Source organism: Phyllostomus hastatus, unplaced genomic scaffold (assembly GCF_019186645.2).
Source record: "Phyllostomus hastatus isolate PE091 unplaced genomic scaffold, TTU_PhHast_1.1 phas_contig_16, whole genome shotgun sequence".
Lineage (NCBI taxonomy): Eukaryota > Metazoa > Chordata > Mammalia > Chiroptera > Phyllostomidae > Phyllostomus > Phyllostomus hastatus.
In genome coordinates, this window is record NW_025333643.1 from 16,355,484 (window position 1) to 16,381,183 (window position 25,700).

The window sequence follows — 25,700 nt, forward strand, 5'->3', positions numbered from 1 at the left end:
CTCCTGAAAAATTAGACATAGGAGCTGGGCATAGTGGTTTTATTCCCCTAGTTGTTCTAGATGTATCATCCAAGTTTAAAAGAAAACCTTATGTTTTGATCATTTGATGACAAGTTTTAGCATACACATTTATTGTCTGATAAGTGCCATGCCACACTTCTAGTGATCTAAATAAACCCTGTCCTGCTATAATTCCTTCACGGTTGCCGAAACTGTATTTCAGTATCTTCAACATGCCGGTGGGATGAGGAAATCTCTTCAGTGAGCTGGCCACTGCTTCTTACATCAGTGATTCATTATGTAGCCTGGAGCTTAATATCATCTTCCCTCCACATGATCCACTGAACTTCTAGGGTTTCAGATCTGAATTAGAAAAGGAATTTATGAATATTTGACTCTTCTAATTCAGAATTCATATATTCTGCCATTATTAGACTTACCCAGAATCTCTTCATGCCAGAGAAGGGAGAGGCAAGGTTTTTCTTTTGTACCTATTGTTCCCTCTTAATGTCCTCTCTTTTGGGGGGGGGCAGTTATAATTAAGGGCAACACAAGCATTTTAAGCATTTTTTATTTACCTTTTTTTTAGAGAGGGAAGGGAGGGAGAAAGAGAGAGAGAGAGAAACATCAATGTGCGGTTGCTGGGAGTCATGGCCTGCAACCCAGGCACATACCCTGACTGGGAATCGAACCTGCGACACTTTGGTTTGCAGCCCGCGCTCAATCCACTGAGCTATGCCAGCCAGGGCTAGCATTTTTTTAAACCAGTTTTCCAGGTGCTTTTGTACTCATTACCTCATTTGATCCTTACAATCACTCTCTGAGTATTATAATTGTGGAGGCTAAAAACATATTAATATTCTTCCTTTCACATTCTAAGTTCTTCTGACTGGGCTAATAACCAAATTCACAGGGACAACTTAACAGGAGAAAATCAAAATTTTAATATATGTGCATGGGAGTTCACCTAGACATAAATGTTCCAAAGACATTGAGGCAACATTGGGTAAAAAGACATTTTGGGCAGAAAAGAAAAGGAGAAGAACAGACATGAGATTTCAACCATGAGAATGGGCAATTCATGGGTAATTGAGGAAGATCAGAACACATGTGGTGGAAAAAATCTTGCTATGCAACTCAGAAACAATGGGACAGAGGGTAGCCAGCTAACAGGTGCTTGCCTGAAGCCCTCTTGTTCACCATACTTAATTCAAATTAGGCTAAGGTGGACATCTTAAGATCTCCTTCCTGAAGCAGCTTTCTCTGTCTGAATCTCTTGACCAGGAAGGAGTAGATAGTCAAAGGTTCTTTCCAAGTCTTTTGTTTGTTAATAAACATCTTGAAATCAATATCTCCAAAAGGCAGCTTCAGGTTGGCAAAACTTTGGTCCCTTCATAATCACTCCCATTTTCTAGGTGAAGAAAATGAAGCATAGAGGGGCTAAGTTATCTAGTCAGGATTCCTTTTGTTGCAGATTCAGAACCACAAATACTACTTGCTTAAGCAAAAAAAAAAATTATTAATTCCTGTAACTAAATCCCAGGGTAGTGCTAGCTTCAGGCACATGTTAATCCAGGTGCTCAAGAGATGGTGTCAGAGTTGTCCTCCATATCTGGGCTGTTTTCTCTGTGTTAGCTTTATTCCCAGCAGATTCTTCCCTGACAGTGTGGAGTGGCCACTGTAGCTCCAGGCTGTGACCTGCCAACTTAGCAACCCAGGCAGAATGACATCTCCTGTGTTGCTGGTGGAAACAGGATTCTTTTATGGAGTCAGGGGAAATGCATTTTGGAGACCCACGCATAGTTAGACTTGAGGCTTACTGGCATGATTTATTGGAGCAAAAACAAAGGACTGCTCCCAGGTGCTCAATGTCTCATTCATAATCAGGTGGCTCAGCTCCATTTTGCTGCACCAAGCCCAGGACTAGGGCCAGGATCCAGAGTTGCTATGCCATTAGCTGGGCATCCAGGGTTCTAGTAGTCCATCCAGCACAGTCTCTGCTCCCATCTGGCCCACTTTTGGCTCTGTGCTTCGAGCCTGTGCACCTGCTGTATAGAGAGAATGCGCCTCAGGCCTTTATTAGGCTTTGATTGTATTTCCTTGGATAGGGAAGGGGTAGACTTTCTCTTAAACTAACCACCTTCTGCCTAATTCTTTGCAGGCATGCACTGGTGCCTCCCTGTACTCAGTCCCTCTCCTGGATCTTCTGAAGTTCCTGCCCTTATCCTACCTGATCCTTTTCCCAGATTTTCCCAAGCTAGACTTCCCTCCTTTATGGTCACCATTTTGGCTTCTACTGCACGTGCCTCAGGAGTGGAACTCCCCCCTCACTGTTTTCTCTCTCCCCAGTTGTTCCCCAGGGAGACTGGAAAGCCTGTTGGTCTTTCCTGCCTACTCCGGATTAAGGATGTAATTGTCCCCTGGTGTGTCTGGGAAGCTGCCCCTTTCTAGTTAATACAGCTTAATTAGACATCTGTCTTCCTTCTCTTTCATTAATATCTAACTGGCTGCCTACTGTAATACTATTTCCCAAACATTCTACCCAAATTCGTAAGACTAACCATTATTTTGCTCATCTTGGTTCTTTTGTCCAGCCCTGCACCTATGCTCAGGGAATGGAGCATTCCAATTCCAATTGGCACACCCTGGGTGGCATGAAGTCAGCCCTGAAATATGATGTGAACTGAAAGAAGGGAAGGGGGTTCTCCCAAGTGAAACATGGTGCTGTGTGCAGAAGGGGCGTGAGTAGGAGACAAACAGAACTACCAGCTTTCTACTGTACCTGGTCGTATAGCTAATAAACAATGAGCTGGCATTCTCCCGTGGAATGCTGGAGTGTGACCTCTAACTTCTGAAGCCTCTGCAGGAATTCAAAGAAAGACTAGAGACTAGAGGCTCTCTGATCCCTGGCCCACAGACTATTTAGCCATTAGATTATACATTTGGGTATCCTGAATCCATATACACATTTAACATTATCTTCAGAATTAATACCAATGTCATGACTTGTTTGCGTGACTGCTTCCTAAACACATATGTGTAACTATGATCAATAAAATAGAAACTCACTTTAAAATGTTATTGAATTCACAGTGGATTTTGATCATTATGTATATTATAGTATATATACTATATATATATCATGTATTACCCTGTTCAACGTTTTTAGAAAATTTTCTCTGGAAGAGGATTTTCAGGCTCAAATCACTGAGAAATTCCTAGAATATTGAAATATTGAAAGGCCAGCTGAATGAGGATTAGGAACCCATTTCTGCCATGATCTCTAGTGATGTAATGTTCCTCGGGCCTGTTTCCTGACCTGTGCTGTGGGAACAACTGTCCTGCCCATGTCAGCTTGTAGTAAGGTTCTTGTGTGGAAGTGAAAACAGAATGGCTATCAAGTATTTTTAAAAACTTATAAAATGCTATTATTAATATTTTATTTTTATTTGACTTCATACTGAAGGATATCGCCCTTAATGTGTTTTATACCCACTAATGACCTATGATGCAAAATGTCTTTGTCCATTTCTGTATGATTGTGCAGGCCTATAGGTGTTTTAAAGATACCCTTCTTCCAATGGTATATAGTCCAGGAAGCACACTTTATCCTTCTTATGTGCCAAACACACTATGAAAAGTAATCAACCATTTTAATTTTTTGTTCAATTTTCTATTGAGTATGACATACTGAAAATTGTACATAGCCTAAGTACACTTTTGATGATTTTTCACAACTAAACACATTTATGTTTAAATGTGTTAAACATTTATGTTTAAATGTGTTTACCCAGCACCCACATTAAGAAAGAACATCAGCTGTTTCTACAAGCACACCTGTGACCCCTTTCCAGTTAGGATCTGACAATGGTAATTTCAACCTGACTCCTAACAGCATAAATATATTTTGTTTGTTTCTTTAGTCCTAAATAAACTTATTTTGTGTCTGATGTCTTTCTTTCAATGTTGCACTTGCTAAATGTATTCATTTTGTTGTGTAGAGTGACAGATGGCACATTTTTTATTGCTGCATAGTATTCTGCTGTGTGTTCACATTTGCGTATGTGTGTACACACACATATATGGTTTGTCCGGAATGTATCCAGCCATACACTATGAAAAATAAAGACTTTTATTGAAGAAGATACAAAATATAAGAAACACTGTACACAGGACAATGACATCTCATTCCCCTTCAAAGTTGGCACCTTGGAACCTCACACAGTTTTCCCAGCATCTCTTCCACTGTTCAAAACAATCTGCAAAATCCTTTGTTAGAATCACCATCAGACACCCTGTTGTATTTTCCTGAATCTCATCTATGGTCTGAAGATCTCTTCCTTTTCAAAGGTGGTTTTAGCTTTGGGAAAAGCCAGAAATCACAGGGCACAAAATCTGGGCTGAGTCACCTAGGTGATTTGATGTTTCACCAAAATCTCTTCATGAGATGTAATGCATTGTGATGAAGCTGCCAGTCACCAGTTGCCCATAGCTGTGGTCTTCTGAATAGCCAAATAGTTTCCCATGAAGGAATGTTCAAGGTTAATGCAAAATTTGATGCAGATTCATTGCTCTATTTGCTCAGTCATTTTGAACATGACGGCCACACTGTACACATGCTCACTCGATGATGTCTATTACCCCCACTGACTAGTATAGCGAAGTTGTCATTGTTCATGCATGCACATTCCACTCCATTCTCCTTGGTTGTCAAGTTAGATTTATGTCACACAAACCATTCTTGTTATATTAACAATGGTTGGACTTTGTCTAGACAGACCCCATATATACATATATACACACACATATATATATTTATATTCATATACACACATATATAAAATCTCTCTGTCTCTCTATATATACACATATGTGTGTATGTATATATGTGTGTGTGTGTGTGTGTGTGTGTGTATATATATTTAAGTGATTTCCAGACTGCAACAATTCTAGAGGTGTTTCTATTAATATTTTACATTGGTCTTTGTGTGAGCACGTATGTGCAGTCCTTTTTGGTCACAGAGAAGGCATAAGTTCAGCTTTAGCAGACATTGTCAAACAGTTTTCCAAAGCAGTTGTGCCAGTTTACACCCCCATGAGTAGTGTAAGACAGTTTTATTTTCTTCACATGCTTGCTGATACTTGGTGTTTTCTGCCTCTGTAATTCTAGCCATTCTAGTGGCTGTACATGGTTTTATTTCACAATGTGCATTTGGTTTTAATTTACATTTTCCTGATGAGTAATGAAGTTGAAACAACTTTTTATGTTTATTGGCTATTTGGACATCCTCTTTTGTGGGCATTTACTTATTCAAATAGTTTGCTTTTTAAATTTGAGTTGCTATCTTTTTCTTATTAGTTTATAGGGAGTAGTCAACCATTTATAGTTCCTATTTTATTGGTGAGGAATTTTCTTTAGTTTTAGCATTAATTTTAAAATATAAAATCATTAAATCTCTGTCATGAGTCACATCATTTTATTAATTACCCATTCTTGGAACAGAACATATTTAGCACCCTGTCTTTATAAGGACAATGTAGTTATTAGGTCTATAATGGTCCATACAGCAGACATGGTCCCCACCCATAGACACTCACAATTTAATGGGAGAGACAGACAGACAGCAAACAAATATATATGTAACTAAAAGTTGTGGCCAATGATAAAAGTGTCATGAAGTATTCAATTAGGGTGGAGGAATAGAATCAAAGGGCCTTCCTTTCAGTTCTAAAAACTTCTTTGTCATTTAATGAGGCTGGAAGGCTAATAAAAGGGCAGTACAAGAAGTGAGGGAAGAGTGTTCTGGACAGATAGAATAGCATGTGCTATTACCTGAGGTGGGAAAACACTTCGCATGTTGTAAGATTTGAAAGAAGGCAGTGTATTTAGAGCAGGGGTCAGCAAACTTTTTCTGCAGAAGGCAAAATGGGAAATATTTTAGGCTTTGCAAGCCAGATGGTCTCTGCTACAAATACTCACTCTGCTGTTGGAGCTTGATGGCAGTCATAGGCAATATGTAAACAGATGAGCATGGTTGTGTTCCAACAAAACTTTGCTTATAAGAACAGGCAATGGGCCAGACTTGATCCATGGCCCCTAGTTTGCCAGTTTCTAGCATAGATCATGGGGAAAATATCAGTCTCTTACCTGGACCACCTCAGTCAGTTCCTCATTAGCTTCCCTGTACAGTATCCACAGCAAATGCTTAAATTCCTAAACTAGATTATTATGTTCTTCTCTGATGAAAACTGTCTGGAAATGTCCTGCTGAATAAAGACTGAAATTTAAATCTGAGATGGGCTTGGGCTAATAGGGCAGGAATTGGCAAGTCATTGACTTTAGCCTTAATTTTAAAGTTCAGCACTAAACTTTGCTGTATATCTCTGTGCTTGGAATCTGGTAATGAATGTGGCAGGAAAGGGAAGTAATCCATGATGTAATCTGTGGTCTCCAACTACTCTTAAGCTAAGAGCAACTCCTCCTCTTTTGAAAACCCACATGTACCTTACTTTATGCATTTATTGTCTACTTGCTGTTATACGTCAATATGAGGAGTTCTCTAATTGTTGCCTTTATCTGCTCTGCCCTTGGGCCTGTGGTCTAGTTGTAGATGTGTGGTCCTTGCTGACTGGATCAGTGAATGATGGGTATCCTTGTGCTCTACTCCCTTCACACACAGTGAGTAAGTAGGTGAGTAAAAGAATGAAAGGATTGGGCTTGGGAGGAGAAAGAAGTATCAAAAATGATCCTGAAGTTTTAAATCTGAGTGACCAGGGACAGGTATGTCATAATCAGAAATTGGGAAGTCAGGAGAAAGTCCTGATTTGTCGGGTTTCAGACATGATGAATCTCTGATGGGGGACATCAGCAGTGCCCAGGCAGCAGGCAAAAACAAGGTCTGGAGCATGGGAGAGAGTTCTGGGCTGGGTCTAGAAGTCAGGAATAATCTATTTGAGTGAGAGAATTAAAGCTAGACTAGATTCAATCTGAAATACAGGAAAAAGGACAAAAACTATGTTAACAGGTAAGATAGGAAAGACAGGAAATTTTAGCATGAATAGTAAAACTGAATAACTATAAGAGTTTTAGATTTATGAATAATAAAGTATTCAATAGGAATAAAAAGCTGAATAGGCCCTCAAGGTCAATGCTACAGTTATTCATTGACTTTCTATGAAGTTACATTAAAATTCACAGAATACAGAGGGAAGTCATTAATCTAGGTTCTTAACAAGATATTCATTTTTTAATTAAAAAATTAGCCATCTCTTTCCTTTCTACATTATACTGTAAAAGAGCACAAAATAATATATCATTAAAAACTAGGTCTGGGGTCAAACTGGGCTTGGGTTCAAGTGCTGACCCTGCTGCTCCCCAGCTGTTTGACCATGGAAACTCTCTGAATTGCCCTAAGATTCAGTTTTCCCATCTTTAAAGTGAGATGATAATTGTGCTTTCCTCAGAACATGGTTATAAAATAAATGAGGTGGCATATATAAAAATCTCTGACATCAGAAAGACACAAAGAAATAGATGTTATCAATTGGGAGTTAAGAAACATTTTCATCATTATGGTGGTGAATGCTGTCTCGGGAAGTCCTTGGTTCAGATAGACCACACAGCACACAGGTAATGGTTTGTGCAATGGGCTGGCAGAGACTGACTCCTGGCTCTGCCTCCGGCAGCTGGATAGCTGGGCTGTGAACCAAGTCTGTTTCCTCACCTGTAAATGGGGTGTGGGGAGGAATAGCACTGTCTCCCCAAGAATTAAAGAGTTAATACATTCCAGGCTCTTAAAATAGTGCCAGTCAAAAAAAGTTCTTAATAAATACTATTTGGTAATTTTATCATTATCATTATTACTCTAATTAAATATGTAGCCATTTTAAAGCAAAATCCAATGCAAAAAATTTAAGTTGCTATTTGAAGTTATCTTGAGACTTTATCAAAAAGATTATCATGAAATTCAAAATCCTAAGCTGAACAAATTATTTCTGACATCCACTCTTAAAAGTTAATAAGTCTGTCTAAATGAAGGTAGCCAGGTTAATAGGAAATCGTAGCAGAGCATCTGCCCCATGAGGGAGCTGCCCCATCTGGGCCTCAGTTGTTCTCATCTCCTGCAGCGGTGACCCTCCCCCTCTCATTCTCTCCCTCTCCTCTCTGACTCCTCTCCATCCCAAACCACCCCTAGTGGAGACAGCTGCCTTCTAGTCTGTGGTGAGATGCGGACAGTAATCCCAGGGAGTTAGTTCAGGTTGGAGCAGAGATTCTATGTTAGGCAGCAGGTTTCTGTCAGGTGCCACAGGGGCAAGGTGGGACTCAAAGGCCCAGAGAGAGAGCACTGGGTATTTAGGGGACCACAGAAATGATCCCCCAGCATCGAGAGCCTTGTTAGAAAAAATACCTTGGAGTGGGGAACTTTAAAGAATATCTTGAAAGAAGTGGTAGATAAAAATTACAGAGGAGCAGCCTGGAAAGATGTCAGAAAAAAGGAATTCCCACATCCCACCCTAGAGTGAACTACAAACTCAACTCAGCAATCAGAACACGGAGGCCCAGGCCACACAACCGCATTGGACTTCGAAGATGCCTTCCTGTGTCTCACCTGCAACAGTGCAGGTCACACACAGCCCCAGCGCCAGGGCTGCTTCTGCGGCTTCCCTGCTGTGAGACTCCTGTGTGCCTCAGTTCCTCAGATTGTAAATGGGAATCAAAATAGTTTCCTCCTCACAGGGTCATTGGTGAACAAGAGATATGAAATGATGGCAGCCTGGCAATGTGTTTACTCTCACTGTCAGTCTTGTCATTGCATCTTTATTAGAAGGGCCAGGCATGTCTTCAGATGAAGCTTTAGTTCTAGAAGAGGCATGGGGCATGGTGAGGCTTTGGGGAGACAGAACATTGTGTTGGTTAGAGGCAGGACCTTGAAGTCAGGCAGAGCTGTGCCTCAATCCCACTTCTCACACTTACAAACTGGATGACCTTGGGTGAGTTTTTTATTGCTTTATTGCTGAAGTGACAGTTTCCTTATCTGAAGAATGGGAATGCTAATGATAAGAAGCCTAAAAAGCACTTAGCACAATGCCTATGTAGTGTCACATAATCCATAAATAATAGTCATTATTAAAACTGAGACCCAAAACATCACTCCAGGCTGTAACTTGAGCTCCAAGTGGAGAGGCAGAGGCATGGAGCTGAGCAGGGCTCCTGGGGCCTACGGAGGAGCCTGTGTCAGGCCAGATTTGGAAAAGGCTACCCCATGCTGCAGTGGTCTCCAGCCATTGCCTCTCTGAAAAAGGTCTTTGCTTCTCCCTCTGGGCTGTCAAGAGATCAGTAGCTCAGACAAGTGCAACTGCAATGGCTGATCATGAAGGCTGTGGCTGCATATGAGTGCTAGGCTATGGGAGGGAACAAGAGGGGTGAGCAGAGGGGCCACAGACTGCTTTCAGTCACCCAGGATGCAGTGGCTATTCTTTAAGGGGGTAACTATACCCACAACTTCTTACGACTAACAAAAAACGCTTTGCCCTCATTGCTAGGAAAAAAAGACTCATAAGGGAATTAATAACAAGCCAAAGAAAATTCTCGTCTGCCTTTTAATTATACAAGAGTGATTGCTATGCTAATCATAATCAGCATCAAGGTCAAAAGTTCCCACCACTCCAGAATGAACATTTAGAAAATAAATTAACCAGAATACCAATGCTATTTCTGAACTCCCAGCTCACATGGGTTCGAAATAGAGAGCTTTATCTTTTAAAATGAGCCATCTAATGCTAATACATTGATTAAATAAATGTCACTCCACAAACCTGACAATGCCCAAGGCAGAAGGGAACCATTAGGAGGTCCATGAGTCAGTGTGATTGCTTAGGTTGTTACAGTAAAGATCAGTAAATAATTTGTTGTTTGGCTTCATCTCTGGCAAGTGTCACCACAGGATCCATTGAAAGTACTTAGGTCTCTGATTAACGTGGGTGGTGAAATATAAATGTCTTTAGAGAATTTTAATTCATTTTCATTTCCTCCTGGGTATTGGTGTCTCCAATAATAATAACATAACTCTTTAGTGTCTATGATTTTATAAAATTAAACCCCTACCTCACACCACATATAAAAATAGATTTTAATTATAAAACAAAGCAAAATAAAAGTTTAAGGATGTTGTTGGTACAATGGAATATTATTCAGCCACAAAAGGAATGAAGTATTAATACATGCCACAATCTAGATGAATCTTGAGAACATTATGTTAATAAAAAACATAATGTTAATTAGAAAAAAACAAAGTAATATTTGTATAATCTTGGTGTGGGGGTACCTTCTTAAGTATAAGACAGACCTCAAAGCCATCAAGAAAAAAGCATCAATTTATATGTGAATTAAAAAACATTTTATAGCAGTAGATACCATAGCTAATATACAAAGACAAACAGTGTAGCAGAAAAAAGTGCCAGGAGACATGTGTAATATAACCGCTTGTTAAAAAATTTCCTTCTGGGAGGGAAGTGGGGAGTGTTGGGTGGGTGGACTGGATTGGGAGTAAAAGGGAGAAAACTGTACTTGAACAAAGATTAAAATAAAAAAAAATTCTTTCAATCTATATCAAAAAAGACAAGATAGAGAAAAATTGTAAAATGATACAGATAAGCAACTCATAGGAAATGAAGTATAAATGACCAATAAACATTTAAAAAGATGTTTAGTTAGTAGTCAGGGGAAAATTAAAAAGGGAGAAGAGAGATTACTTTTTGCCCATCAGTTTGGCAAAAATCAAAACCATTTTTAATGATGTGGGGGAAGGGCAAAGCCAAAGCTACTGACAGTGTATGACATGTGCCAACGCGCTTGGAAACTAATGTCGTGGGTGCTGTAAAAATTACACTGTGCATGCATTTGAACTATCAATTCTAAATTTATAAATCTACTCCAAGCATAAGAATGTAAGTGTACTTCACAAGAATTTTTACTGTGTAGCATTGTTGCTAATAATACAATAAAAAGGAACAAGTTGAATGTCCTTCCATTGGTGAGCAGTTCAATAAATCACTATATTTATACCTTGGGATATTAAGCAACTATTTAAAAGAATATGTTAGAAACATACTCGCTGATGTGGAAGGTATCCATGTCATGTTGTGATCTAGAGAGAAAAAGCAAGGTTCAGAGTGCTGGCTGTCACTGCTGGTGTGCTATGAAGTCCAGCAGACAAACCAAACCTAACTCTCACTGCCAGTCAAGTGGGCTATGTGGGCACAAGCTGTTCGTGAGGGAGGCCATGTGGATGTGCTCGTACCTGCTTACTTGTGCACGCAGGAAAGAGGGAAGGAAAACATACCCAGTGGCAGGGGGCACAGGAAGAGAAAGAATACTCATATTTTGGTATACACTTCCATATTCTTTGAATTCATTTGATAAGTATTATTTTCATAAATTAAGGGAAAAAATGATTACTTCAAATAATGGATATGTAAATAACAACTCTAGCTGGTGTAGTTCAGTGGATTGAGTGCTGGCCTGTGAACCAAAATGTTGCAGGTCCAATTTCCTGTCAGGGCACAGGCCTGAGTTTTGGACAAGGTTCTCATTTGGGGGAGAACAAGAGGCAACAAATTGATGGTTTTTCTCCCTCTCTCCCTCCCTTTTCCTCTCTCTGAAAATAAATAAATAAAATCTTTAAAATAATAATAATAATAGTTTTGATTTATACATTTAACAATTATCATTTGCAAGTTGCTGATGCTTTTTTTAAAGATTTTATTTATTTATTTTTAGAGGGGGGAAGGGAGAGAAAGAAAGGGAGAGAAACATCAATGTGTGGTTGCCTCTTGCATGCCCCACATCGGGGGCCTCTCCCGCAACCTAGGCATGTGCCCTAGACTGGGAATTGAACCTGCGACCGTTTGGTTCACAGGCTAGAACTCAATCCACTGAGACATATCAGCTAGGGCTGCCAATACTTTTAATGGCAAGTATTTACCTGGAGAGTTTCTTTAAAAACATATAAACACTGAAAAGATCACATTTTCCCTGATTTTTCTTTCCTGAGCATCAGAGAGAAAGGCCTGGATGAAGAAATCAAGGCTCTAAGGGACTTTCAGATTTAGCTCAGAGATCACCCTACCCTACCCCTGGTCTGCTTCCATGTCCAGTATCTACTGAGATGCTTCTGTCCTGGGGCGCTCCTCCCTTCTCCAGATGGCCTATTCTTTATTCAGTTAGCTCTACTCTCTTAAAAATTCTTATGTACAGTCAGCTCATCCTGTCTAAGGGTCTCAGTAGCTGAAATAGTTCAGAACACAGGGCTTGCACAGAGACACAAGTTTGTCCTTGTTTTCATCTATAGAAGAGGGTCATGTGTCACTCACTGGTAGTCAGAGGATTAACTTAGATCATGTCTAATTCAGTGAGTGGTGGCTGCTCTGATTAGTGATGGAGCCATAGGCCAAAGATGGCCTTTACCTGTCCCAACTCACAGCACAGGACTAGCACTTTTCATTCACTAACTCATGCATTCTTTCATTCATATATTTCAAAATTATCCAAAGGCCTTACCATGGCTGCAGGGTCCTGTACTGCAGTCATACCTCCCTGCAATCTTTCTGCTACCTCTCATCTTTCTCACGCCCAGTCATCTACTGTAGCAATCCTGGCCTCCTTGCTGTTTCTTGAATACATCAAGCATTCTCCTGCCTTGGGGCCTTTGCTCTCACCATTGGTTCTTCCTGAAATACTCTACTCTCCAGCCACTCACTCCATTCACCTATCTGCTCACATGTCACACAGAAAGAGAGGTTGTCCCAGACCATAATGCCACCACCCATCATGCTCAGTCCTCCTTTCTCTATTTTTCTTCAAAGCACGGACATCTATCTATTTATTTATTATCTGTCTCCCCCAATTAGAATGTAAGCATCATAATAAAAGGTTCTTTCTTCTCTTTTGTGTCCCTAGTACTTAGAAAAGAACCTGGCACATAGTAGGCAGTCAGTCAATAAATGTTGGGTGAATGTGTTAAGCAAAATATGTGAGTACTTCCTGTGAACCAGGGGAGTTCATACAGAGGCAAGCACAAAGAATAAGGCACTTTCTGCTTCACTTATAACAATCACTTCCTGACACAACATAGTTCTAACAAGCCAGCAGACTGTCATAGTAAATATTGTTTATGTACAATCATCTTTATGCTAAGGATAATAAAACAGCCCTATGGCACCCAAATCTTCAACTTGAGTGACTGGTTAACTGTTAGACCATAAATAATTTGAATTGGCGAGAAATATTTTCATTTCAGTGTGTGTTCGTATGCTGTCACTTCTCTGGATTCCATCTGACATGTTGGCATATTATAGACTAAATAAGCAATCCCAGATGAACTGTGGCCTAGCAACACAGGCCTGAGACAAAGGAGACAGTGCCCTAGAAAACAGGGGATGTGGGTGTGTGGCCTCCAGCAAGTTCCCAAGCTGTGTTCTCTGTGTGCACTCCTGAAGGCAACAACATCTGACTGCTACTTTGTCTCAGTGTGCACTGAGCGTGCTTCAATGAAAAGGGCACTCACAGTGGCTGTCCTCAAGGACCAGAGAGTGACTCTCAGTTCTCTTCTGCTAACCCTTGTGACTATAACTTTACAAGGAGACCATGGAGCAGGCAGTGGGGATTTTGCGTACTGAGCACTTTTATCAGTTCAGAGACTCAGCAAGACAGACCTGGATTTGGATTCAGGCTCTGAGATTTTCCAGCCAAGCAACTTTGAGCAAATCAGTTGACATTTCTGCACCTCAGTTTTAATAACTGTCAATTGGCTACAAAGGATTCCGATCTAGTATTAGGATTAAATATTAAAATGCACAAAAAGTATTTGGAAAAGTGCCTGGCACATTGCATGTGCCCAGTTTTCATAACTGGTTGTTCAAATGAGCCTTAACCTCACATATAAGAATCTCCCCTCATATCCTAAGTTGGTAGTTCTTTGTATGGCACATATGACAACCATGATACAAACCCAAAACAGATATGGGAATGTTTCTCTGACTTCCTAACACAAGGAAAATGTATCATTGGCATAGTCTCATAGAGCAGAGAATTCCTGTGGAATAAACATGATTCAGTGAGGGTCCCAGTCGCTTCTATGCCAAACAACTTAATTATAGTTTGAACCATGTCAGTTTAGTGATTCACAGTAATCACTAAATGGACATGTCACAGCAGAAGACCCATCCCAGAGGCTGGAGGATAAGGGCTCCCTGCCACCAATACCTGGCCTTAGGTTCCTGTCCCTCTGAACCTGGAGTTCTCAATTGCACATTAAAGATGTGTCATCCGGAAGTTTCATTTTTAAAGTCTTAGACACCACATACCCTAGACCCCCATTACTACATATAGATCCTCTATCTAAATTACTCCTCGAAACAAACAGATCTATAACATACATTCTTTTAAAAAATATTTACTTATTTTTAGAGAGAGGGGAAGAGAGAGAGAAAGGGAGGGAGAGAAGTATCAATGTGTGGTTGCCTCTCACAAACCCCCTACTGGGGGACCTGGCCCACAACCCAGGCATGTGCCCTGGCTGGGAATTGAACAGGCAACTCTATGATTCCCAGGCTGGCACTCAGTCCACTGAGTCACTGAGTCCACTGAGCCACTCCAGCCTGGGCTATAACATGCATTCTAATCATTGATGATTAATATTAAAATAGGATGTAGCAAATGGCAGCAAGCAAGAACATCAGAATTTTCTGTTCATCTCTCTTCCACCTCTGGAGAATTGATAGTTATCTTAAAAGTAGAATCATTTGAAAACTCTCACATCTGCCTATAGACATTGATTTTATTCCTATCGTTACTCAGGCTTGGTGATTCTCAAACTGTAGTTTATATAAGGTTTGCTATTTGTTGTTGATGATATAAAATGCATGTTCTACTTCACTTTTAATAGTATTTTTTGCATGAACAATTTTTCTCTGACTTTAGAGTATAACCACCCAGTATCATGGGAACCCATTAAAAAGAAAACACTGAGCCAGATTATTTCTATTGTTTTTTTCCCTGCCAAGAAAATAAAGGTGACAGTAATGGCTATTTTAGAGTAAGAAACTGAAAATCAAGTTGGGTCACATTCCTAAAGGACCCGGCAGGCTGTCTCCCAGGAATGGTTGTTGGAAGGGCCTCGGGGCAGATTATAACGTATTTTTGAGGCATCTGAGCTATACCCCAGATCTGCAGTGAGGATGGGGAGTGACTGGGCCAGAACCAGCTTTGAAAACCTTGATGCAGGAGAGCTGGGAGGGAGGTGGGGCGTCTGCCTCAACTGCAGAAGAGGGCAAGGCTGGTGAGGTGTGAACACTGACCTTAAGAACCTGGAGAGGTGGTCACTTAGAAGAGGGATTCTCTTTCTTCTGCCTGAACCCCAGAGGGTAGGAATTATTGTTGTGGGGGGCAGTTGGGGAGAGTATAGGAGATGCTTCAAGAATTTCGTTCCAAACCTGGGTGTGTGGCTCCTAGGCACCTTATAGAAGTGTCTTCCCATGGTGACTGTCCTTTTCTCCTGCCTTGAAGAAGCCCCACAGGCCTGGTTCAATCACAAGCCTGGTCGGTCATGTTCAATCATATGCCAAGAGGGGCTCAGCCAGGGCTCTGCAGGTTGCTGTACCTTAGCGGGCCATTGAGGGCACTTGGTGTCACAGCAGCAAAGGCAGCCAGACATTTGCGTCTGGACCCTTAGACGTCACTCGGACAGGGTCAGTCCCCACAGGGCTCTTGGCAGTCAGTGTGTTAGCAGGTCTTCTGATATGCGTTCAAATTCTGGCTTTGCTACTTCCTGGCTCTGTCACATTGAGATGTGAGTGACAGCATGTGCCTTTGGTGGGGAAGTGAGCTTTTCAACATTTTGAAGAAAGCTTGAAGCAGAAATGCTGTTTGGGATGAGGGTGAGGCTTCACTGAGACTGGACATGGTTTAAGAACTAGCACAGTCTGATGTTCATTTACATTTCTGCAAATGGAAGTGCAGAGATTGTTCTAAACTTTCTGAAATGGTGACACAAAAGCCAAGTTTCAAAGGGCTGTGGCACAGCAAAAATTGAGCTCTGGGACAGCAAGTCTCCATATTCCCTGGATAGTGTTATTAGCAGCTACATGTCCCGTAAAGAGTACAGCTGTGCCTGCTTTAAATCTCACAGGGGGTGTGTGTGTGTGCGTGTGTGTGTGTGTGTGTGTGTGTGTGTGTGTTTTGAGGTAGGGCATCTCTTCAGGTCGATCTGAAGCCCAGCAAGAACCCAATGCTGGCTTCATGGGCTGGTGTGAAAGCTAAATGAAATAATGAGTATAAAGCATTTAGCACAGTATCTGGAATAAGTTAAGTGTTTAATTAATGGAAGTTGTTGCCATTGTCTGGAGGGATTTGCCAGGAGGAGAGAGTGAGTTGCAGGAGGACAAAGCAACCAAGTTCAGGTCTGGTTCCTTGTTATCTAAATCCTCAAGGGCAGGGAAAGCCATCCTCTGGTGTACACTGTGTCTTAAATGAGACTCAAGGTCAAGATTCCCTCTCTTCCCCCAGATACAGCATCTCTCAGCCTTGAAAGATGTTTAGAAGAGTATGGGGAAGAGTTGAGCAGATTTTCCCCAACACATTTCAAATAGAAAACACATCCTTCACCCTGGGACTGGCTCCACCTCATGTGTTCTATCACTTTCCACTCTGTTTTCCAGAAATAAAGATACCTTCCCCTCGCCCTAGGACTTTAGTGTTTCCTTCCACAGTTCATTGCCTGCAATGCTTGATAGCAAATAGTGTCACCTCTCGACATTATCTCTTAGTTCTGCTGAAAAACAGACACAGAGCAGATCCAAGGCCTATAAGTTTCTTGCTGGCCCATCAGGAGGTTCTCTCTTTTCATACTAAACTGATGACATGGAAGGGTTTGCCCTTGACCATTCTCTGGTCTTGTCTCTGACAGCAGTACCTTGTTCCCAGGCTATCTGCCACAATGGAAAGTGACAAGGGCTTTTTCCAGCACTAAGGTCCTAGCAGAAGTATGAGCTGACACACAGGACATATAGACCTCAGACATGTCCATCCCCAGGTGACAGGTATGGCCCTTCAAACTATGGGAAATCTTTCTTTTGTCCTTTCTGTATCAGTTAAGTGTTTGCATTTGGTTGTAAGCAACAGAGCCAAAGTCTGGCTGATCTATGCAAAGAGAAACATTGACTGGAAGACAAGGGCACCACGCGGAACCAAGAGAAGGATAAATCACCAGGCCTCAGAAAGGACCAAACCAGGATAAGCAGGAGACTGAGTCAGTAAAATGGCTACACTAGGGTGGATCTACCCCACACTGCACGTGATCCAGGGTATGTGGGCTGATCGATCCACCATGGTCCCAGACCCAGTGTGAGGAGCAGCATTTCCCAAGGAAACCTAAGTACTGTCACCAGAGAGGCAGTGAAGGGGCTAATCAGAAAAGACAGTGGTACCCTCGGAAAGGGCAGCTACTAGCCTTTCCCCTGAGATTCTCTGACGTCACCCACACATCTCCAGATGAAGTCAAGCAGAGCAGGAGGAAGAACCCTTTTCAGTGTTGCCATCCCCTACAGAAGGTAGAGGTGTTCCAGGAGCCCCACCTGCCCATTTGGAACAGTCTGTCAAGAGTCATGTGCAAAAGGAGGATCTAATCAATTCCTGCACACTCCACTCCCACCAGCCCATTGAGACTTAAATCTCACTGTTGTTAATTTCTATCTAACCTCAATCTCTTTGGTTGTTGAGGAAAAACCTCCTTATAAAATGTGATCTTTAGGGCACTGTGGGTAAAGAGAAATAATCCCATATTTAGAGCCAGAAGGCCTGCCTTCTCCTGAGCCTCAGTTTTCTGATCTGTAAAATGGAAATTGTCATTTCCTGCACTACCTCACAAGAAGAACAGAATGAGTGTTCTGTTGAATATGATGTGTCTGTAAAAAGGAAGCCTGATCAGTACTCAAGAACAACAGGGAACATGTATGTGTTTCATTAAACGACAGGCCACCTGGAAAACATTGGAGAGACAAAGCAGAGATCAGGGTGTCCTACACACCTGAAAATCACATTTCAAGAATTCTTGAGGGATTCTAGGAGATAGTAAAACACAGAAGAGTAGGGAAGAACAAAAGAAGAAAATTTGAAAGTAAAGAGCTGTGGAGATCAGATGTCTTTCATTCATTCATTTCTTCATCTGTTACTTGACAGACATCAGACTGAATACTAGTCATAAGGAGATAAAAAAGAAACATAATCTCCCTTCCAGAAGTCCTAAAAGATCCAGAAGGAAATTTGGGAGGTGTATTCCTAAGAATATCTTTAGAATTTGCTAATATAGAGGCAGTCATCTTATCTTGTTGTAATTCTCACCTGAGGATGTATTTATTGATTTTAGAGGAACAGGAAGGGGGAGAAACAGAGAGAAACTTTGACGTGAGGAAGGAACACCAGTAGGTTGCCTCCTGTATGCACTCTATCCAGGGATCAAACCTGCGACCTAGGCATGTGCCCTGATGGAGAATCAAACCTGCAACCTTTTGGTATGCAGGATGATGCTCCAACCAACTGAACCACCTAGCCAGAGCAACGCCCTCTTTTTTTTAAGAATCTAGAAAAGCCCTGGCCTAGTGGCTTGGTTGGGGTGTTGCTCTGTACACCAAAATGTTGTGGGTTTTATTCCTAGTCAGGGTGCCTATGGAAGGCAACTGATAGATGTTTCTCTCTCACATCAATGTTTCTCTTTCTCTTTCCATCTTCCTCTTTCTCTCAAATCATTAAACATTATCTTCAGGTGAGGATTACAAAAAATAAAAACTGAGAGAAAAAAGGGGGTGATCCATAGTGTTGAGATACCTAGTGTCCTGGCTGCTCTGTCTGTGGACCGCTGTAGCAGGGCCAGAGCCCCTCCCAAGAGGAGGAAGTCTCTTTCCTTTACTAGGAATTGCCAAGTTCCCACAAGTTCTTCTATTTCTGCCAAGTTCTCTTCTATGGCTGGTATGAATGAAGTCATTCCAGCTGTAGAAGCAGCTAAAAATTTAAATAATGAATTCCTCCATTTTCTTCTCTTCTTTGAAACTAAATAAAAGTGCCTTTACCTTTGGAATCAACTGTAATTTTAGTACCTACATCCAGCATAGTTATAATAATGTGGCTGATGTATAATACATGAGCTGGTGGATTTCTTTAATTAAACCAGTATTTTCGAGGTTTGGACTTAATTTTATTTTGATCCACCTGAAGGAAGCAATTGAAAGCTCAGGCTAGTCTTCTGCAGGTCTCATTTTGTTTAGCAGAGAGAGATGAGTTTAATTTCCACAGTGTTAGGGTAACACTGGGCTCATTACATACTTATCAGAAGCAGTTAACAATTGACAATCATTGTGATTGTTCCGCCACTTTCTGAGAGTGAATCCAATTGCTTCTATAATACCTTTGATCATGCCATTTTATAAGAATGAGATGATTAATTATTCTATTATTTGACTAACAAAACCATGACAGGCGATGCCATATATGTGCTTTAATCATCTCTGGCTTAATGAAAGTGTAATTAAACCAAAAGGAATTTTTCACAAATGAGCACTTTGGGACCAATGTGAAAACTTTTTAAAAATGTGTGTGTGTGTGTGTGTGTGTGTGTGTTTAATGAAAGACACTTGGACCAGGTAAAGAATCCCTTGACGGTGTTAAACCACACAGTAAATTACAGGGATCTGCCCTCTGCAACTCTGGTTAAGTGTTACGAGTATATTTGCAGTAGAACTGAGCCTGTGGGATGTGCATGTGATAACAGGACCCCTAACAGTATGATGCTTGAGATTGCATCATTGTAAATGGAATATGTAATTACCCTAGGCTCTCTTCCTTTCTTAATCTCCCTTTCCCTTTTTGCCTCAATGGGGAATATTATAACAAAATGAATATTCCAGACAAATGGAAAAAAATAAAAAGCCCTTTTTAAAAAGCAATAAATTAGCACATTAGTGTTTCAAATGCAGTAATATCCATTCTCTATTTTATTTAAAACTAGTTGTATTTGACTACCATTTCATCCCTAATCAGTTTCCATGCCTTCTGTATTCTTCAATCTGTTGTAACTAAAGTCCCACTTTAAAAAGTAAGTAAATGCAAAATTCCATCAGCTTGCAAAGAGTGTAGTCTCATTTAGCGTTAATGAAATTTGGTTTTAAGCAACATCATGGATATTATCATTTGCTAGTTTAGTCCCTTTCAGTGGGCACTGGAAGCCCAAGGACGTTAACATAAAGCAAATCAACCACAGAAGCTTTCACCATTTTTTACACTGTTGCTTATAGTCTGAAAATTAGATCCTTTAAATTTCAGCAAAAACAATTCTCATGAAAACTTTGCCGTGTATGGACAAAGACAGTTGACTTTTTTGGGATGTTCACTCTCAGTATTTTAGCAACCAACATATAGTACAGAAATGTCCATGCCATCCCCTGCAAATTCCCCTCCAGAGATCCCCCAGATCATAACGGGATGCAGTGGAGCTGGAATTCAGTGGTGAGAAAGCTCCATAGACCTTGTAGGCCCAGCAACTGAAAGTCACAGCTACTTCCTCCAGTCCCAGCTGTACAAGGGACAGCAGGTCTTCTCCATCTTGACCAGGATAGGTTGACGACGCTTGTTGAAAATTGTGTTACTTAAATTCTGTTACTGGCTAGGAGTATTTATCGCATTTTAACACTCAATTGTGTAAGGACGTCATTTGTTCCTAGCTTTGCCAGCTCTGTGGCATCCTTCCCCACAAATGGAAAGGAAAGAAGTTTGGGACTGGAAATAAAGCTGGATCTTCAGGTGCTTCAGAGAGGCAGGAAGTGTGTGGGCCTTTGGGAGGTGCCCCAAAATCTTAGCCTGACATTCCTGTGGCAGGTTCACAATCTGCTGCTCAGAGGTCACTCTGCTACTGTTGACTTTTCTGGATAAGTTAATAGAAATGAAGCCACTTTGCACTCTTGTTTGTTCAGACTCCTGTCTGAGGTTTTGGATTCAGATTAAAATGTCAAAGGTTCTTCCTATTTCTGAAGTTGCCTTAAGTCTGATTTTATAAGAGCTAACAGTCTATAGCCTGGTCCCAAAACCCTGACCAAGAATGTGAGATAGGTTTAAATATCAATCTGTATTCTCATGATGGGGTATTTCTGTAAGAGATATGATGAGGTGGATAGGCTTGGAACTGGCCATGAGGCTGAGACCAAGCTATGCAACTTTCTAACTTAGTGGCTTTGAGTCTCAGATTCCCTGTGCATAAGAATTCAGTGAGATGCCATGAAAACATGAGGCAGCTCATCATATTGTTAGAGGAGAGAGTGACTGCCATGCTGGGCCCATGAAGCCTTGACTCCACTTTGGCCCCAGAGAACTTGCCCTAGGTCTTGGGAGGCAACTTCATCTCTCTGGACTTTGTTTTCTTCATTTTCAAAGTGAGAAGCTGGGACCAGGTGGCCCTGCTCATCCTGTGACTCTGTTACTGCTCTTTATCCATCCTGCTTGAAAAGTCAAGTTTCCAGGTCCTTGGTGTTTTCAGCAGGGTGAGTGGTGAGCGGCACAGCCCAAGAATTCATTGCATTTGAGTTTGGGTTCTGGCCTCACTCATTTAGCAGCATGGCGATGGGTAGAGACCTAGCAGCTCTATGCTCCCACTTTCTCATGTAGGAAATGGAGATCATGAAGATGTGAAAGGTGAAAATTAAATTAATAAAAGCAAAGCACTTTTATTAACATTAGCACAGTGCCTGGCAAATATTAAATGCTTCTATTAGTCCCAGGGCTGCCATAACAATTGCCTCAAATGCAAAAGTTTAAAACAACACACATTTATTACCTGAGAGTTTGGGGACTAGAATTGAGATATCAGCAAGGCTGTCTTCCCTTCTGGAACCTGTCATGGGCTGAATTATGCTACCCCAAATTCATACACTGAAGTCCTAATCTCTAGTACCTCAAAATGTAAATGCATTTGCAGTCAGATCTTTAAAGGTGTGATTAAGTTAAAACAAGGCAATCTGGGTAGGTCCTAATCCAGTCTGGATGGTGTCCTTATAAGAAAGAAATGTGGACACAGGGGGTCACCAGGAATGCATGTGCACAGATCTAGAACTGTGAACAAATAAACCTATGTTATTTCAGCCACACAGTCTCTGGGATTTTGTTATAACAAATTTAGGAAATGAATCTAGCATCTTTAGGGGAGAATCTGTTGCCTTGCTTTTTCTCTTCCACAGTCTTCTTGCATTCCTTGGCTTGTGGCACTCTTGCTATATCTTCAAGGGTAGCAGTAGTGGGTCAAGTTTATTAAACAGTACATCATTCTGACCCCTCTCCTGTCTGTCTCTTTCACTTTTAAGGACCTTTGGAATTATGTTGTATCCATCTGTCCTTACTTAAACTCAGCTAATTAACAGCCTCAATGCCATTAAAAAAAAACTTAATTCTTCCTTACCAAGTAACATGATATATTAACAATCCTTGGGATTAACATGTGAACGCCTTTGGTGGGGGGCAGTTAATTTTAGCTATTGTGTTGAATAGAACTTTTATACCAGTTTAGCTTACTGTACTGACTCCAGCACTGGAATGGAAATACCGTAGAATAAAATTCCACTGAGAAGAAACTGGGGAGCCATGCTCATTCTGTAGTTTATCTTTATTTTGTCCAATACAGCACACACTTGTGCTGACACAGGACTCCTGGTGTACAGAATGTGACATTCCAAAGAGTTGGAGTTTCAGCATCCTGATTCAGCTACTATTTCTGGCAAATTGTTGACCTGGCATTGTTTATGTGGGCTTTTCTGGTCTTGGTAGAGTGGTAATTCAAGTCAAGATTTGTCATGCCATTTCTAGCAGACCTGCTGCTTTTATGTTTAGAAAGGAAGGTTTCATTGCTTGTGGGGGCCCAACGTTGTGTGGTTTCCACTGCATACTTGGCCTCACTATGTCCAGAGAGACAAAAATCTGAGAGCAGAAACCCATATGATTATATCTCTTAAAATTATCTTTCAGTAACAAATGATAGAAACCCAAGTAAAACTGCCTTCAACTGAAATGGGAATTTATTACGTCATGCAAGTGTCGTACAAAGTCTTGAAGGGGATCTGACTCTGAGTTTGGTGAGATTTTGGGACTGTACAAAGTCCCAACGATTAGGCGTCTCTCTCTTCCCCGTCTGTGTGCTTTCTTTCATCCACATTGACCTCACTCTAGGGCGTTACCTCGCAGTATGTTGTGCCCTGGCAACTCAAGGCTTATGTTAGCCTTACAGTCAGCAAGCCCAATGCAAAGAGAGTGCTTCCTCTCCAAAATCCAGGCCACAGACCCAGGATAGAGTTTCCCTGAATCAGCTTGAGTCATGGGCTCATAACTTCAGGTTCAAAATCCTGCCTACCCCAAATAAGCCTTGCCTGCCAGCATTTGTTTCTGACCAACATTGAGAATGGACAGCTTGGAATTTCTCCAGGCTGTCTTCTGTTAGTGGGCCTTATGATACACACAGGAAATAGGCATGCTTTGCACATGCCAATTTTAATTAATAAGCAACAACAGTGTATCTTTTCTTAGAGGACAATGGTGATTATGGAGATAATGCAATAGACATCATTGAGCTTGGGTGACTATAGTCTAGGCATGGGGCCAGGGTTGATACCTTTTTAATTTCATTTTTAATTACAGTTTGCATTCAATGTTGTATTGGTTTCAGGTGTATAGAATAGTGGTTAGACAATCATATACTTTACAAAGTGATCCCCCTAATAGTTCCAGTAACCACTTGGCACCATACATAGATATTCCAATATTATTGATCATATTCCATATGCTGTAATACAGACTATTCTGTCCTTTTAATTTGTATGTCTCTGATGACTAGTAACATTGAATATCTTTCCATATGTCTATTGTCCATCTGTATATTCTCTCTCCAGATCTTCTGCCCATTTTAAAATGAATTGTGTGTGTGTGTGTGTGTGTGTGTGTGTTTTGAGTTGTCTGAGTTCTTTATACATTTTGGATATTAACTCCTTGTCAGTTGTACCATTGGTGAATATCTCCTTCCATTCATTAGGTTGTCTTTTTGTTTTGTTAGTAGTTTCCTTTGCCGTGCAGAAACTTTTTAGTTTGATTTAGTCCCATTTATTTATTTTTTTCTTTTGTTTCCTTGTCCAAGGAGGTATATAAGAAAAAATATTGCTAAGAGAAATGTCAGATTTTACTGCCTGTGCTTCCTTCTAGGAGTTTATGGTTTCAAGTCTTACATTTAATTCTTTAATTCATTTTGAGTTTATTCTTGTATATGGTATAAGAAGGTGGTCTAGTTTCATTTTTGTGTGTGTATCTATCCAATTTTTTCAACACCATTTATTGAATAACTGTCTTACCCCATTGTATGTTCTTGCCCTATTTGTCATAGAATAATTAACCATATAGGCATGGGTTTATATTTGGAGTTTCTATTCTGTTTCATTAATATATGTGTCTGTTTTTATGCCAGTACCATGCTGTTTTGATTACTATAGCCTTGTAATAGAGTTTGATATTAGGTAGCATGATACCTCCAACTTTGTTCTTCTCTCTTAAGATTGCTCTGGTTGTTCAGAGTCTCTTATAGTTCCATGTAAATTTCTACATTATATGTTCTAGTTCTGTGAAAAATGCCATTGGTATTTTGATAGAAATTGTGCTGAGTCTATGGATTGTTTTGGGTAGTATGGAGTTTTATCAATGTTAATTATTTCTATCCATGAGCATGGTATATGCTTCCAATTATTTATATCTTCTTTAGTTTCTCTCTTAAACCTGTTCTCATGATGAATTGAGATGTGGTTACAGGAGTGCAGATACATAAGCACTTATAAACCGAACATTTAAGATTTGTCACTTTAGCATATGTATATTTTACCTAATAAAAGGGGAAAAGGACGGAAAGGAATAAGATAATAGTAAAAAATCACACTTATGTGCATGTGAGAGGCTAAATAGTGTCCCCTGAAAAATGTCCACATCCTAATCCCTGAACCCTGTACATAGCTTTCCTTACATAGCAAGAGAGACTTTACACAATATGATTAAGTTGAGGATTTTTAATTTTTTTTAAATATACTTTATTGATTATGCTATTACAGTTGTCCCATTTCCCCTCTTCACTCCCCTCTGCCCTGCACACCTTCTCCTACATTCCTCCCCTTTAGTTTATGTCTATGTGCCATAAGTTCTTTAGCTTCTACATTTCCCATACTATTCTTACCCTCCCCCTCTCTATTTTCTACCTACCATCTATGCTACTTATTCTCTGTACCTTTTCCCCCTCTCTCTTCCTCCCACTCCCCTGTTGCTAACCCTGCATGTGATCTCCATTTCTGTGGTTTGGTTCCTATTCTAGTTGTTTGCTTAGTTTGTTTTTGTTTTTGTTTTAGGTGTGGTTGTTAATAATTGTGAGTTTGATGTCATTTTACTCTACATGTTTTTTTCTTCTTTTTCTTAGATAAGTCCCTTTAACATTTCATATAATAAGGGCTTAGTGATTATGAACTCCTTTAACTTGACCTTATCTGAGAAGCACTTGATCTGCCCTTCCATTCTAAATGAAAGCTTTGCTGGATAGAGCAATCTTGGATGTAGGTCCTTGCCTTCCATAACTTGGAATACTTCTTTC